Source organism: Phyllobates terribilis, unplaced genomic scaffold, assembly GCF_046119375.1.
Source record: "Phyllobates terribilis strain yellow unplaced genomic scaffold, ASM4611937v1 Scaffold_2__4_contigs__length_985480577, whole genome shotgun sequence".
Taxonomy (NCBI): domain Eukaryota; kingdom Metazoa; phylum Chordata; class Amphibia; order Anura; family Dendrobatidae; genus Phyllobates; species Phyllobates terribilis.
In genome coordinates this window covers 933,246,448-933,264,400 of record NW_027362762.1, presented here as the reverse complement: position 1 = coordinate 933,264,400, position 17,953 = coordinate 933,246,448, and the positions used below count along the sequence as shown (strand labels likewise).

Here is a 17,953-nt window from a genome sequence, read left to right as displayed (position 1 = left end):
GTACTGCCATAAATCAAAGGCAATGCCTAAAATGCGAAACACCAAATGTTTAGAAGGTGAATTCTGCGCCATATTTTCATTTTTATGCTCCTCCACCTACATTTTCTCTGCTTTTTGTTCTTCAGTTGTTGTTTATATGTGTGCACTTGAATAAAAAAAATGTTTGAAAAACGTCTATTATAATTATTGTTATTTTCTGTAGAAAAATAAGAAAAGCAGAAAAAAAAAATAATCAAAAGCATTACTGTTGGATCTCACAATAATAATACATTACAAAAAATATAATTATTAATAAATAACCACAAATGAAACTCTAAAAATAAACGAAAACAAGCAAGGAGTCAAAATGACTCCTTTGAGTAGTTCTAGGCGGGGTCACGAGTCCAGTAGTCCTAGTGTTAAAGATTTTTCTGTATTTTCATGACTATGAAAATTGTACATTCACACTGAAGGCATCAAAACTATGAATTAACACATGTGGAATTATATACTTAACAAAAAAAGTGTGAAACAACTGAAAATATATGTCTTATATTCTAGGTTCTTCAAAGTAGCCACCTTTTGCTTTGATGACTGCTTTGCACACTCTTGGCATTCTCTTGATGAGCTTCAAGAGGTAGTCACCGGAAATGGTTTTCCAACAATCTTGAAGGAGTTCCCAGAGATGCTTAGCACTTGTTGGCCCTTTTGCCTTCACTCTGCGGTCCAGCTCACCCCAAACCATCTCGATTGGGTTCAGGTCTGGTGACTGTGGAGGCCAGGTCATCTGGCGTAGCACCCCATCACTCTCCTTCTTGGTCAAATAGCCCTTACACAGCCTGGAGGTGTGTTTGGGGTCATTGTCCTGTTGAAAAATAAATGATGGTCCAACTAAACGCAAACCGGATGGAATAGCATGCTGCTGCAAGATGCTGTGGTAGCCATGCTGGTTCAGTATGCCTTCAATTTTGAATAAATCCCCAACAGTGTCACCAGCAAAGCACCCGCACACCATCACACCTCCTCCTCCATGCTTCACGGTGGGAACCAGGCATGTAGAGTCCATCCGTTCACCTTTTCTGCGTCGCACAAAGACACGGTGGTTGGAACCAAAGATCTCAAATTTGGACTCATCAGACCAAGAACAGATTTCCACTGGTCTAATGTCCATTCCTTGTGTTCTTTAGCCCAAACAAGTCTCTTCTGCTTGTTGCCTGTCCTTAGCAGTGGTTTCCTAGCCGCTATTTTACCATGAAGGCCTGCTGCACAAAGTCTCCTCTTAACAGTTGTTGTAGAGATGTGTCTGCTGCTAGAACTCTGTGTGGCATTGACTTGGTCTCTAATCTGAGCTGCTGTTAACCTGCGATTTCTGAGGCTGGTGACTCGGATAAACTTATCCTCAGAAGCAGAGGTGATTCTTGGTCTTCCTTTCCTGGGGCAGTCCTCATGTGAGCCAGTTTCTTTGTAGCACTTGATGGTTTTTGCAACTGCACTTGGGGACACATTCCAAGTTTGCCCAATTTTTCAGACTGACTGACCTTCATTTCTTAAAGTAATGATGGCCACTCGTTTTTCTTTACTTAGAATTTGTATTATGGCAAGAAAAAAAGCAGCTAACAGTCTATTCAGTAGGACTATCAGCTGTGTATCCACCTGACTTCTGCACAACACAACTGATGGTCCCAACCCCATTTATAAGGCAAGAAATCCCACTTATTAAACCTGACAGGGCACACCTGTGAAGTGAAAACCATTTCCGGTGACTACCTCTTGAAGCTCATCAAGAGAATGCCAAGAGTGTGCAAAGCAGTCATCAAATCAAAAGGTGGCTACTGTGAAGAACCTAGAATATAAGACATTTTCAGTTGTTTCACACTTTTTTGTTAAGTATATAATTCCACATGTGTTAATTCATAGTTTTGATGCCTTCAGTGTGAATGTACAATTTTCATAGTCATGAAAATACAGAAAAATCTTTAAATGAGAAGGTGTGTCCAAACTTTTGGTCTGTACTGTATACACACGTGCAGGTACTATCTACTCACTCATAATACACTACCTCAATTCCATAAATTTTGTCTGTATTACAGCCATGATACAAGTGGGGATGAGACACCCACAGTGTGAAAAGTATAGAAAATACCTATACATGACAGTATTGGTAATAGATTTCCTCATCGCTTACATTTGTCAGTCATCTTTGTTCATGGTCTAAACTCTGGCAGGTTTCTGTCCCTGCTGGAGATCCCTTCCTAAACTTCTGTATCTCAATTGGGAAAAAAAAACTTTAAAACCATAAATACTTTAAGGACTTGCAGGCCTGACTTTTTATATAAAGGTGTTAACTCCAGGGCTGACTTGTCCATTCCGACTGTGCCATGTGTGTGGCACATTGGGAGGTAACAGACATAAAAATGGGCCTTATCACACATAAGTTCTGCCTTGTTTCGCTGCTTAGCCTCATTCAAGTGAGTTAAGCTGGGCTATATTACCAGACAAAGCTAAAAAGAACAAGGGTGGCGTTACTTCTTGGAATTAAATATACATCTATGTTCAATCGTGTGGCTGTGACTCTTTTGGGAAATGTTGAGCAAGTCGTCACTACTTTTGCAATAGTTGTCAACTCTATAAGGGGGTTTTCCTTTCCTTAAAACTTCAATATCATTAAGTAATTTTAGCATAGCATTAAGTTTAGGTCTTACTGGATCAATGTGGTGTTTTACCAGAATAAAATCCTACATATGAAGATAAAGAAATGTACAAATAAAAAAAAATTAAATAAAATAAAGACTCCATACAATAAATACATGAAATATTGTTTATTCTCTTTCCATTAACATGCTTCCCAACACTGTACAAATGCCCATAGAGCAGAAGTCACGGCAATGAAGTCAGTCGTCGGTGTCCAATGATTCTTTGCAAGGATCTCTGGTTCACTTAAATTTTAACCTTAAATGTTCCCCTTGTTATTCCCAGATCATTCCTTTACCAATGCACAAGTATTAATGTCTGGTTTCAAGCTCTGAACCCAAGATCCACGTTCTTTTTTTCGTTTGCATTCACAGTTGATTACGACCTTGTTCACCCCATTGGTCTTCATTTTGTGCCGACGGTTCAGGTTGAAGGGATGATGCAATCTACGCTCGGGTGATGACCGACTTGACCGTAAACATACAGCCAAAAATTTGAGTTTCTTTCTGATGGGTTTTCTTTTATCCCAAAAAATGTTTTTTTTAAAAATGTAGCCATTATGCAATAATGTCAGATCCTGGCGTATTAACAATCTAAAGCATTATAGTTATAGTAATGGTGTTGGGAAACATTCATACTCTTGTAGGGGAACAGGACCAACAGGTGAAAAGTTTTAGAAACCAGTCGGAAAGATGAACTGGGGAAAAAGTGGCTCAATTTGCAATTAGGAAATGCATCATCGTCAAAGTTTGAGGTGGACTACAATTCACCAAGAATACATCCGTAGGGATGACCGGATGCAAAGCTCCCCCAAACCAGCGGCAGCAGTATATCCCAGTAAGCAATTCAGTACAACTTGTCTTAAAGAAAGTCTCACACATCCCAATTAGCAACCACGGAATAAAATTGAAAGAAGATTCCAATTTTATGGTCACTGCCGTCTGCTAGTTTAGTTAAAAAAAAGATAAAGGGGGGGGGGGGGGGGGGGTAGTGTAGGGAGACATAATAAAAGGGGGGGTAGTGTAGGGAGACATAATAAAAGGGGGGGTAGTGTAGGGAGACATAATAAAAGGGGGGGTAGTGTAGGGAGACATAATAAAAGGGGGGGTAGTGTAGGGAGACATAATAAAAGGGGGGGTAGTGTAGGGAGACATAATAAAAGGGGGGGTAGTGTAGGGAGACATAATAAAAGGGGGGGTAGTGTGGCGAGACTTTTTTACTAAAATGTAGTAAATTAGTGTAAAAAGCATGCTGTCTGCCGGCAGCGATGACGTCCCATCAAATACATGACCGCTGCAGCCAATCACTGACTTTTGTGGGTCACTGCTCCAAATAGCAATTGGCTCCAGCATCAAAAGGCAACATTAATATTTTATAAAAAAAAAATTGGGGAGCATAAAAAAACAACTCAAAATCACTCTACTGCAGACATAGGCATAAAAAAAGACAAAGCAAAAACAGTACAACTCTTGTTTAATATGGCAACTACCCCCTAGGGTTAGCCGACTGCTTTACATTCTGGAAACCATGATTCTGAGGACATTCCCTGCTCTCTGGTATGTCAATCTAACCATATAGGGTTTGAAATCGTGCATGGACAGCTTGTCTTGACTCTGCAGCATGACCACCTCTTTCAATGGATAGATCTAATTTGCTTGCAAAATGATTGGGCATTAAACTTCATATTCTCCTAAATGACACCTACTGGGACCTATAAGGGTTTCATTGGAGGCTGCAAGAGGATAAGTATCAGGTAGTGGTAACGGAACAGCGAGTTACAACAGGAGCTACATAGGAGATATTTTGGCCATTGTACCATTGGTTCGGGAAATGTGGAGGCCGAATCTCCTGCTATTACTGCAAATTTTGGGTGGAACATACAAACTTTATGAAATGACCCTTAAGTGCGGATCGTTGATAGAGATACACCATGGCTGTTGATTTTTGGACTGTAATTGCAGTTTTACTCATTAGCCCTCACCAGTCATAATGTGCGCCAACTAGGAGTCAAATAGGCTTCTTTGACTATAAATCAGTAGCAGGCACTGTTTATGCAAACTTGGATAATCTCCATTAAATAATGGGAACCCGTCAGTAAGATTGACCCCTCTCACCTCCCCACCAAATTGGTACAGAAAAAGTATTTCTCCCAGAAAATTACACGTTTATTTTTCTTGAGTGTATTGGAACACAAAAAAGAAAAAAAAAAGCAAATTGGACATAATTTCACAAAAGGGGCCGGACAAAATTGTTGGCACCCTAAACTTAATATTTGGTTGCACACCCTTTGGAATAAATAACTGTAATCAATCGCTTCCTATAACCATCAAAAAGATTCTTACACATTTCAACTGGAATTTTGGACCATTCTTCTTTTGCAAACTGCTCCATGTCTCTCATATGTGAAGGTGCCTTCTCCCAACAGCAATTTTAAGCTCTCTCCACAGGTGTTCAATGGGATTTAGATCTGGACTCATTATTGGCCACTTCAGAACTCTCCAGCGCTTAGTTTCCATTTATTTCTGGATGCTTCTTGAAGTATGTTTGGGGTCATTGTCCTGCTGGAAGACCCATGACCTAGGACGCAAACCAAGCTTCCTTGATAGGGCGTTGATCCAGGGAACTAGTCTGATTGCTGTATGTGGAGTCAGGAAGGAATTTTTTTTCCCCTATGTGGAGCTTAGTGTTTGCCACATGGGTTCCTCTGGATCAACATGTTAGGCTATGTGTTGAACTAGATGGACTTAGTCTTCCTTCAACCTTAAAAACTATGTTACTATGTATGTTACTGGGCACTACATTGCAACAGGAAATTCTTAGGTAATCACATTTCATGATGCCTTGCACACAGTCAAGGCACCAAGTGCAAGAGGCAGCAAAACAACCCCAAAACATCTTTGAACTTCCACCATATATGACTGTAGGTACTGTGTTCTTTTATTTGTGCGCCTCATTCCATTTTCAGTAAAAGAATGATGTGCTTTACCAAAAAATCTCTATCTTTGTCTCAATAGTCCACAAGACACTTTCTCAGAAGAATTTTGACTTACTCACGTGTACATTTTGGCAAACCCCAGACCAGTTTTCTTATGTCTCTGTGTCAACAGTGGGGTTTTCCTGGGTCTCCTGCCATAGCCTTTCATTTCATTCAAATGTCGACGGATATTTCAAGCGGACACTGTTGCAGCCTGAGCCTGCAGGACAACTTGAAATTCTTTGAAACTTCATTGGGGCTGCTTAATCGGACTAACCTGCATTGCAACCTTTCATCAATTTTTCTCTGCCATTCATGTCCAGAGATTAGCTACAGTGCAAGGTGTTGTAAACTTCTTGATTATGTGGGGCACTGTGGACAAACGAACATCAAGATCTCTGGAAATGGACTTGTAACCTTGAAATTGTTGATATTTTTCAACAATTTTGGTTCTCAATTCCTCAGATAGTTCTCTTCTCCTCTTTCCGTTCTCCATGTTTGGTGTGGCACACAAAGTAAAGATTGAATCAACTTCTTTCTTTAACTGGTTTCAGGTGTTTTTTTCATATTGCCAACACCTGTTACTTGCCACAGGCTAGTCTGAACGAGCATCACATGCTTGAATCAAAGTTGTTTATCCACAATCTTGGAAAGGTGCCAACAATTTTGTTCGGCCCATTTTTGGGGTTTTGTGTGAATTATGTCCAAATTACCTTTTTTATCTGCGTTTTCATGTTGTTTCAATACACACAAAGGAAATAAACACGTGTATAACAAAACATTTATGATTTCAATAATTTTCTGAGAAATACTTCATTTTGTGTTACAAATTCAAGACTGCCAACACTTCCAGCCATGACTGTATATCTTCTATTTGTTGCTGCATTCATGAGAAATCAGTGTTTTAATTCATGTGCAAATATGGTGTTAAAGGGGTTTTCCCACGAACAAAAGTTGCTTTTAATTAATAGATCTTGGATTAATAATAATTTCCACAATTGAATGTATTTAAATAAAATGTTCATGTGCTGAGATAATCTTATAAATGTGCCCCTGCTGTGTACTGTGTAATGGCTGTGTCTGACTGTACAGGGACATGGTCTCAACGTACTACAGCTCCTGGGCAGAGGGGGAAGAGAGTATACAGACATTACAGCAGGGGATCACAGCTGATTTTTTGTGAGGTAAAACAGTTCTCTTCCTGTTTTTAAACAATGTTTTACTTCAAAGAATGAATCATTTGTGATCCCATGTTGTAATATCTGTATACTCTCTTTTGCATCCTCCCCTGCCCAGGAGATGTGGTATGATCAGACCATGTCCCTGTACGGTCACACACAGCCATTACACAGTACACAGCAGGGGCACATTTATAAGATTATCTCAGCACAGGAACATTTTATTTAAAAACATCCAATTGTGGAAGTTATTATTATTCCAAGATCTATTGATTAAAATCAACTTTTCTTAATGGCAAAAACCCCTTTAAGTGCTCCTGGTGTGAGAGAGTACTTCCAAAAGTTGTTTCCGCGCCCAGCAGCAGCCTCTTTAGCTTCACAGTTCACTGTCCGATTTCCTTGCCTGGTGCCTGACATCACATATTGAGCTATCAATTAAGTTTAAAAGACTGATGTTGGGAGGGGAAATAACCTCGGGACGCAGAGGCTTGGTAAGTGCTCTGTCATGCCCACAGCACTTTCTGCCTTATTTACATATTAATTAAAACCCAAATCTCTTGGGAATGCAGCAACAGATAGAAGATATAAAGGAGTGAATAGATTTACCTTTCAAAGACCTGCATGCACATATGTAAGGTTTGGAAAAGGGCTGATCTTACTGATAGATTGCCTTTAAGTTTGGCTAATGAGCTGCTATTATGGCTGAGCATTAATCGGAAGTATCCAGATTAGAATTTGATAAGCCAGTACAATAGGGAAGGCTCAATATTATATAATTGTTAGCGAAGTGCATTTTCCATTTTGTATATCGCCAAATGGTATAAGGGATCACGAGGGAATGCTGTTAGTGTGAATGTGGACTAATATTCTCTGTTTAAACAAGTCCCTTGCTTACCTTTTGCACACAAAGTCCAATATCTTGTTATGAGCAGCATTAGTCCTCCCTTTCCCTGCTTCCCCTCATTCCCGATACGAACAGCACTAGAGACAAACAATCTGATCAGAATTTACCAGTCTAAAACTCGTTTAAGATGGTGCTGTGCAAACACATTTGTAGAGGCCACACGAGTAAATCTTAGCACTTATTTGCAACCGCTAAAAAACAAAAGTTACGAGAGGGATAGTGGTGGTGGGGGTTTTATTAGGAAAATAAAAGCACATAGAAAGCTTATGATTAAGTAGGGACATAAAACAGAAAAAAACACCTAAAAGGCTAATGGATGGTAATGGGCAAAAATCCTAATAAAGCCCACAAAGTATATAAAAGGATAATCTAAAAATTGGATATAGAGGAATCAGCCCACATCAAACGGCTACTAAAATAATTCATGTAAGTATACCCTGGTGCCCATATGCATGTGCTGTATACCCTGGTGCCCATATGCATGTGCTTTATACCCTGGTGCCCATATGCATGTGCTGTATACCCTGGTGCCCATATGCATGTGCTGTATACAATGATGTCCATATACATGTGCTGTATACACTGCTGCCCATACACAGTGGCATGTAAAAGTTTGTGCACCCCTGGACAAAATTCCTGTTATTGTGAACAATTAAGCAAGTTGAAAATGAAATGATCTCTAAAAGGCCTAAAGTTAATGATTACACATTTCCTTTTTTATTTTAAGTTAAAAAAAAAAAAATAGGATTCTCATCTTTTACATTTTAATAATTACAAAAAGGAAAATGGGCTGATGCAAAAGATTGGGCGCCCTGCATGGATAGTACCTAGCTGCACCCTTTTTTTGAAAATATCACAGCTTGTAAACGCTTTCTGTAAACCAGACAAGTCTTTCACTTTTTGTTTGAGGGATTTTCATTCATTCTCACATGGAAAATTCTTCCAGTTCGATGAGATTCCTGGGTCGTCTTGCATGCGCTGCTATTTTGAGGTCTAGCCACAGATTTTCAATGAAGTTCAGATAAGGAGACTGTGAGGGCCATTGTAAAACCTTCAACTTGCAACTTTTGAGGCAGTTTATTGTGGATTGTGACGTGTGTTTAGGATCATTATCCATTTGTAGAAGCCATCCTCTTTTCAACCTCAGCTTTTTTACAGATGGTGTTATGTTTGCATCAAGAATTAGTTTAAATTTCATTGAATCCATTCTTCCCGTGAAATGTTCCCTGTGCCATTGGCTGCAATACAACCCCAAAGCACAATTTATTTCATTTGAAATTCTGTGCACTTTTTTTCTCCACACAAAGCTTTGATTATTGTGGCCAGAGAGTTCTATTTTAATCTCATCGGTCCACAGGACTTGTTTCTAAAATGCATCAGGCTTGTTTAGGTGTTCTTTTGCATACATCTGACTCTGAATTTTATGGTGAGGATGCAGGAGAGGTTTTCTTCTGAGAACTCTTCCATGAAGGCCATTCTTGTGCAGGTGTCTCTGAACAGTAGAACAATAAGTCTGCTAATTCTTTCTGAAGGTCTTTCGCAGTCAAGCGGGGATTCTGATTTGCCTCTCTTGTAATCTTACAAGCAGCTCTCACTGAAATTTTGCTTGGTCTTCCAGACCTTATCTTGACCTCCAATGTTTCTGTTAATTGCCATTTCTTAATTACATTTCAAACGGAGGAAAAAGGAACTTGAAAATGCTTTGCTATCTTCTTATAGCCTTCTTCTGCTTTGTAGGCCTCCAGCATTTTCAATTTCAGAGTGCTAGGCAGCAGCTTAGAAGAACCGATGGCTGCTGTTATTTGGCACAAGGTTAGAGGAGGCTGGTTTTTATAAAGCTGGGAAATTTGCATCACATGCCCTTCCCAACGATGATGGTGTACAAGCCATAACATTAACAGGCTAATTAAGGGCTGAAACCCTGGCTAAAGTTATTCAAGCACACAAATCTCCAAGGATGCCCAAACTCTTGCATCAGATCATTTTCCTTTTTGTAATTTTTAAAATGTAAAAAATGACACTATATAAATATATATTTTTTTGTCTAAAATACAAAGGAAATGTGTCATCTTGAACTTTAGGCCTTTTAGAGATCATTTTATCTTCAACTTGTTTAACTGTTCACAACAACATTAATTTTGACCAGGGGTGCCCAAACATTTACATGCCACTGTACATGTGTGTACACATGTGCTGTATACACTGGAGTCTATATGCATGTGCTGTATATACTGATCCCCATATGCATGAGCTGTATATACTGGCGCCCATATGCATGTACTGTAGCTTTAAATTAAGTCCTAAGTTGATTATGTGAACTACTGCAGTCCCCTTCCTTATATGTGTACAATGAGTACAAACCATCTACGGCTCTCAGTTTAGGACAAATTCAGCCAGTCCTGAAAATCCAGATTTCATTTGTTATTTGTTCCTGTGTGTCCAGACGTCTCCATAGTAACAGACTACAAAACTGTAGTCAGAAGTAATTAGGATTGCAGGATCTATTTGCTTACTACTTCTTACAAACATCCCAAATGTAGATTGGTAGAAGGAGGGGACAAATAGAAAGAAGCAAGACTACAAGGGCGTTTGTAGTCTGTTACCATGGAGACAATGATTTGAATAGGAGCTGTTTGCAAAAGAAATTGGCAGTTGTCAGTTACAGAGGCAGAAAATCTGTCCAAGTCATGTTCAATCCAAAAACTACACTGCTTGGCTCATATTAGGGGCAGGTTTTTAGCCTCTGGAGGGAAGTAAGCATTGCTTCTATTCACTGACAGCAAAAAGAGCATTCAAAGTATATTAGACATCCGCAAATAAGCTTAGAATATAAAACTAGAAAATCAACCCCACCACGGAGATGCTATTTAGCAGTCTTCACATTGGAAAGCTAGAAGTTTTTTTTTTTTCTTCTTGAAAAATTTATATTGGGAAAATTATTGTTTCCCGTCTTTTTGGTACTTCAGGGAGGAAATTCACTAATGACTAATCTGCTCTATGGAGACAGATAATACAGCTCTCATGTGAGGATGCGGCAAACAGCAGTCCAGATCCTCCCATTTTGGCCCCAATGACCAGGGTAGAATAGGGAAAATGGTATTGAAATGTGAATTTTCAAGTATAGCTGGAGCTGTCCACTTAACACAAAAGCAAAACACAGGAAAATGCTTAAAAAAATATTGGGTAGAACATTCTTAATATCATGCAGATGAAAAAGTTAAGAAAAATAATATATGTATATAAAAGGCTTACTTATCTTTCATTTTAGGATTTTATTTGTTCCCCTCCTGCCCCAGAGTGACATCAGCACTGGATCAGCATCATCCACCTGTTTAACGGATCCCATCTGGTCAGAACTTCTGAGCGCCATCACGGCCTAACTACACTAAGGAATCAAGCTCTGAAGTTATGACCTGATTGGAGGAAGAAAAATAAAATCCTGAAATAAATTAAAGCCGGAATATTTAACAAGGGAACACATGGCGTAAAAAAATATTTAGTAGAATGTAAAGGAGCCACAAAATTACTCCTTGGGCGAGTCTACATAGTCTATATAGTCTAGTGTCCCCTCTACAAAAGTCTAATACATGACACAGTCGAGGACAAAAGTTTTGAGACCTACAAATTTTGGTTTTCAGAGTTTTATGTTTAAGATTCTTTTGATCTCTTATTCTCTGGTTATTGAAGTACAATTTATCAGCATTTCTTAAGTTTTTAAACTTTTGACAAATAAAGTTAATACAAAAAGATCAAATATTTCCAGCTTTGACGCTTATTTTTGAAGATTTTTGCCCTTAGCATTGGCAGCTGAATATCAGCTACTGGGACAAATCCTGATCGATGACAACACATTCTTGTCTAATCAGTGCTTGGAGCTTCACACGCTTGTCTCTCTGGTTTTCTACCTGCTATTTGAGGATTGACCAGAAGTTCTCAATGGAATTGGGATCTGGGAAATTTCCCTTTCAAGGACTCAAAAAGTCAATGTTTTTGTTCACAGAGTCACTTAGTTATCACTTATTCCTTATGACATGATCTCCATCATGCTGGAAAGAGCATCATCACCATATTTGCTCCTGGATCACTGGGAGACATTGCTCTTGAAGAACATTTAAATGCCATCCTTTAATTTAATGCAGCGTTCTTCGGTGAGATTTTAAGTGAACCCACTCCATGGATGAAAAGCCCCCACATATGGATGGTCTCAGGATGCTTAACTGTTGGCATGACACAAGACTCATGGTAGCGCTCATATTTTCTTCTCAGGACAATCACTTTTTCAGATGTCCCAAAACAGTCTAATAAGGCTTCATCAGAGAAAATACCTTTATCCGAGTCCTCTGCTGTCCAATCCTTATACTTCCTGCAAAGTTATTTTCTCTGATGAAGCCCCTTCAGACTATTCGCAACATTTGGAAGAATGATTGTCCTGAGAAGTAAATGTGAGCGCTACCAAGAGTCTTGTGTCATGCCAACAGTAAGGCATCCTGAGACCATTCATGTGTGGGGCTTTCCATCCATGGAGGGTGTGACGATACCGCTTCTAATCTTAATCAGCCAGACGTCTAGATTTGTTAAGCCAAGAGAAATACCCTATTATGTTTGTGTAGAGTTTTGACTGTGTATTTCTGTGGCTGGTCAAGAAGGACATACTATTATGCATATAAAACTGAATGTTGACTTCTCTTTGTTTGGAAACGATGATGTTTGTTAATATGCTAATAATATATTGTACTAAGCCAGCAAGATGTTAATTTAAAGAGTAGGATGGATACAAACTATGCAAGTTGATTAAATGCTCAAACAATGAGTCATGAGCTCCTTCCTCCTTCATCCCTGACCTGTGAATGATGATGACCTTACACAGATGTAAATATAAACAGGAATGTCTGTAGTGCTTCAAGCAGAATCAAGGAGAATCAGAAAGACTTTACCAAGAAGAATCAAAGATCAGACTCTCTCAGACTATCAGCTTGGTAGCATGGCTTTAACCAAAGAGACACAGATTTTAATTCTACATGATTCCGGCCTAAGGGTACATGGCCCTGACTGGAAAGATACGGATCTGCTCCACCGACCATCTGAGAACCCATGGACACATTTGGGGAAGCCAGGTTTGGATGATGAAGTCACCTGGCCTCATGGATATGTTGTTTGGGACCCTCCGCTCGCCTGGAACCCATGGAGACATTCGGAGAAGGCAGATTGGGACGAGCCGGTCATCTGGCCCCATGGAAACTGAGAGGCCAGAATGGGACCCTCGGGCCTCCTGGCCTTGTACCTCGATGGACCGCTACCTTCTCTCTGTGGGGACCCGCCAGAAACAGGGGGCCACTGGTTAAGGTATGGGGCCCAGAAAGTCCCAAAGTAGCAGCTGTTCTATCCCAGGTGGGCCAGCGGAAGGGTGACACTGTGTAATGTTGTATCATCTTGAGTATTTGCTGGGACTGTTCTACGTGTTTATTCTCTGTCTGGTGGATCAATAAAGTATTGCCACACTATTTTACCCTCACCCTGTGTTGTCTGAGTAGTATGACGCCCACGGAAGACCTCGGTTCTTCACAGATGGGCTCACTCACAATCTTACCTAAGAACACTGCCATGAATAAAGAATAGGATCTAAACATCCTCCAAGAGCAACTTCTACCATTGATTCAGAAGCAATTTGGTAATGAACAATGCTTTTTCCAGCATGATGGTTATCACTTTTGCTTTATGACATGGTCTCCAAGCAGCTCAGGGGACTAAACTTTGCACATGTTAAGTCCATCTCCAAGAAACTGCCCAGATCTCAATCCCACTGAGAACCTGTGGTCAATTTTCAAAAGGCAGATGGACAAATTAAGAGCAGAAATTGCGATAAACTTCCAAGCACAGATTAGACAATAATGGGTCATCATTCAGTATTTGGCCCAGAAGCTGGTTTCCAGCTGCCAGGGAGAAGGGCAGAAGTCTTCAAAAATAAGAGTCAACACTGTAAATATTGAGCCTATACATAACCTGGAGCTTAAAAACTTATGAAATGAACATATGACTAAAACATCAAAAAACACAAGCAGCAAATTCTGAAATCTCAAAACTTTTGGCCACAACTGTACAGATTTAGGAAACATCACCAAGACGTCTTAACTTCTAGATCTTTTCTACAATAGTGAATTTGGACGTTTAAAGGGTTTGCATCAAAAAACATCCATTATAATCTATCCACAGGATTGGAGACAACTGATATCTGGGATCCCCACTAATGAGAACGGGGCTCTAGAGTTGCCTGTTCGAATGATACGATGGTCGTGCATGGGCACCACTAGTACATCAATTGTGTATGGATCTGCCAGAGATATCAGTTCCATGAACAATGAATGGAGCGGAGGTGTACATGTAGAACAATCACTCCATATAAAAGGGAAAACTTCAGACTTCCATTTTCGGGTTCGTGGGTCCTGTGGATAGGTAATAACTTGCATTCTTGATATAATCGCTGTACAATGTCACAACAGGATTAAGGAATTTAAAGGTCCTCTCCAGAATTAAGAAAACATGGCTGCTTTTTTTTTTTTTTTTTTTTACCATAAACCGTGTTAATCTTGTCCACAGGCTGTGTCTGATATTGAAGCTTAGCTCCATGGAAGTGATAGGATGGGGTGAGCATTACTGATGACATTTTCATCTCACTGCGCCTCCTTTGCTCCTAGCATTTTGGGTCCTCCTCAATCCACCATGATTGATACCCAGAGGCATGAGGAGCACAACTGGATGTCTAAACCACACCTCTCTTGCGTTTTGTGTGCTGAGGGAAGGAGACTATGGCGACGTGCCCATCCCAGATGTGCATTTCCCTCGGCAGCATCAGTCTCAGTACAGTAGTGGCGGCTGAGCAGTGAAGAGGACAGTGCCTCAAAAGGACATCACTGTGCAGAATGAAGCATTATCAGCACGTGTCCATCACTTAGCACATGAGAGGCGTTTAGACTTCTCGCCTCACTCCCCATGCCATTGGAGATTGAAGGGGACCAAAAAGCCAGAAACAGAAGAGGAGGCATCAGGAGAAGATCAGAGGTCAGCAGGAAAAGTAATTATCCATTCAGGATGTATAGTCACTTTTTAGGTATAGGGTGAAGGGGTTGCACTCTTTCAGAAACGAGCCTCACTAATCCATGGGCTTGTGTCTGGTATTGCAACTGAACCCATTTATTTAATTGCCGAATGGTTTCTGGAAGAAAGCAGCCATGTTTTCTTAAAACTTATCAAGATCGTGCCAAAGCAAGGATGCCAATCATGCTACCGCAGAACCTTGGCAACGGAAACAATCTGTCTGACATTGCATCTTTATATCACCATCTACAAATTTTGGCAGAAGACATGGCTCGTGCTGAGTAAGCCACAATTACTGGTGGAGGTCGTAAATTCTAGTTCTAATTGAGAGAAATAATACGAGAGTGGCAAGTGTCTAAAATTATTCAAGAGGGTATTAAATAAAAAAATATTGTTCAGTTTTACAGATGACTTTCCACTGGAGGTTAAAGAAGTAAAGTTGAGTAGGGCATTACCTGTCAACTCCATTACAGACAGCTGAAGCCATCTCCCACATCTTTAGGACATCGCTTAATGGGATCTGACGATGGATATAAGCGTTGAGCAGCCGTGACATCACTGCCCCTGTACAAATATCTACCGGCCCACAAGGGGTGCATTCTGCTAGCCTATCATAAAAATCACATTTATTTAGAGAATCGCATTCCTCATGACACAACCTACTTCCGCAGGTGAACGCCATAACATAGTCCACTAGACACACCAGACCGATTATGTTCAATTGTTTTCTCTATATCTGTATAATGCTACCTACTTTGTACAAAACTACGTATTTCCAACTCCAAAATGTTGAACCCTCTGAAAAACCCATCTCTAAATTTCCATCTGTCTCTTTTCGTCCCCATTGGCATTAGAATTGTTTCCAGTCATCCTTTGTGGTCAATGGCCCGACTTTCCCCCAATGATATCATCCTGATGCATCATGATTAGGGTTGAGCGAGTATGTTCTGTCCGAGTATGCCGAGTATGTGTAAGAAATAGACATTCCTCACATGTAATAAAGCTGTCAAACAGTTGCAAATCATGCACACGGGAGCGATTCAACCATATCACCGAGCAGCTGTAAATACTCGGAGCTCGGCCCGAGCATACTCGGCGAAGGGGTTAATAGAACATACTCGCTCAACACTAATCATGATACATGGATGTATGTAGCAAAAACCTCTGCAGGGGCTTTGCCAACAACTGGGCCAACAATGGGGGAGAATTTAAAAAAAAAAAAAATGCCCTAAAAAATGGGCTTCGAATGGAAATTGGACATGGTTCCCATTTTTCGGGAAGAATAAGCCTTCCCTGTAGTTAGTGCTGAACAGCAAGTGCATTAGAAATAAGTCCTTATTTTACGGTTTCATCAAAGTGGATGTCATGTGCACCAAGGTCCAAAAATCATACACTCTATTCAAGGGAATCTGACATCTGATTCATGTAGCCCAACTCATGGGCAGCATGAATCAAAGCCTTGCTTCACGATAGCAGCCCGGTATATTTTTCCCTAAAAAGTTCTGGCATTACAGAGAAAGTATAGTTAGATCTGGCCAGGAACAATAAGCCGAGACTAGCCTGGTGCCGCCCCCAGCCAGCTCTTCCCATCGCTGCACTAGGGAGAGACCTGTCAATCCTCTGCATCAGCAGCACTGGGAAGGTCCACCCTGGGACTGCGCCGGATTAGTCTGGTCTCCTGCTACGGTCCCTGACCAGATCTTTTAACTACATTTTCTCTGAAACGCTATCACTTTTCAGAGAAAAATATACCTGGCTGTAATCATGCATCCAGGCTCGGATTCATACGGCTCGAGGTTTGGTCAACCCATAGACATCAGAATACAGTTCATTTGCACTCATCTTTATCAACCATCGCAACCATCGTTTAGAGGGTAAAAGCTTAAGAACAAACAATTTAGCCAATCACTTATGGTCATCGTTAGAAACAAAGTCGGCCGTTTGATATATATTTTTTATGTCGAAAGATCTTTATTCAGAGAAAAGTTTTGCATCCATGAACAACCTTTCGTCGAAAGAGATTCCCAGAAAGATCATTAATTCGTCGCCCAGTGTCAATGGACATAATGCCAGAATGTACTGCCGGTTTGAGCAACTATAATGGCAATATGGACTAATATGTTCATGTGTTGGAATTACAATCGCTCAACCAGTAACATACTTAAAGAGACTGTCCGATTTATAGGTGATGACTTATTGATTAGAATGGGGAAATTTTATACCAGTTATAAAATGAGGCGAAGGTCGGATTCTCAACCACGCTCCCATTCATTCTCTATGGGGCTACGGAATAAGCAGAGGGCAGTGCTTAAGAGTCCGCTAGGGAATAACTGGAGCGCCTGATAAGTATGTGCACTGCTGCTTCTTTCCAACGGGATAAAAGTGTTTTGTTCTGCCAATCGGTGCAGGTCCAGCATTCAGACACCCACCGATCATTAAAGAGGTTGTCCAATACTTTTCCATTGATGGCCTATCCCTAGGATAGGTCATAAATGTCTGATCAGCCGGGGTCCAACACTCCTGCCGATCAGCTGTTAAATGGTGTCTGCTGTGGCGGCCGCTGGCCGGAACTACTCACTCACAGAACTGCTGCATCTTTTAGTGGTAGGCAGATATGCAGTATCCTGCGGCAGCCACTACAAGTAGACGAAGCAGCTTGGCAAATGAGTACTTACAGCCAACGGCAACCGATAAAAGCATATCTGCGGGGGTGCCGGGTGTCGGACCCTGGCCGATCAGACATTGATGACCTATCCTAAGGATAGGCCATCAATATAAAAGTAGTGGCCAACCTCCAAGTTATCACCTATGTGGTAAATAGGAGATAACATGTTTTCACCAGACAACCCCTGTAAATCTAATGTGTATGGGTTTTTTAGGCCACCGGAAAAAAAAAAATCAAAACTGTAAAAAAAAAAATAATAAAAAAAAAAGTCCAGAGCAAGGCCAGTATGATCAATGACTGCTCTTTTTGCTCCACAATAAAACATTCCTTTTCGATAGTGGTTGTGCCCCGGATTCTCTCACAGTTTAGCTTGCTTTTTAGGTCTACACCACTTTGTCTATGTGGGGAAAGTTTTGGGCATCATAGATCTGAAGATGAACAAACAGCTGTGATAAAATGTAGTTTGGATA

General features: G+C 40.5%; 1 protein-coding gene across 4 annotated transcripts in view; it reads right to left on the bottom strand.

The window, feature by feature from the left end:
- Positions 1-17,953, bottom strand: part of SON (SON DNA and RNA binding protein) — a 133,771-nt gene that overhangs the window by 27,442 nt on the left and 88,376 nt on the right. The gene's annotated exons all lie outside the window — the stretch shown is intronic.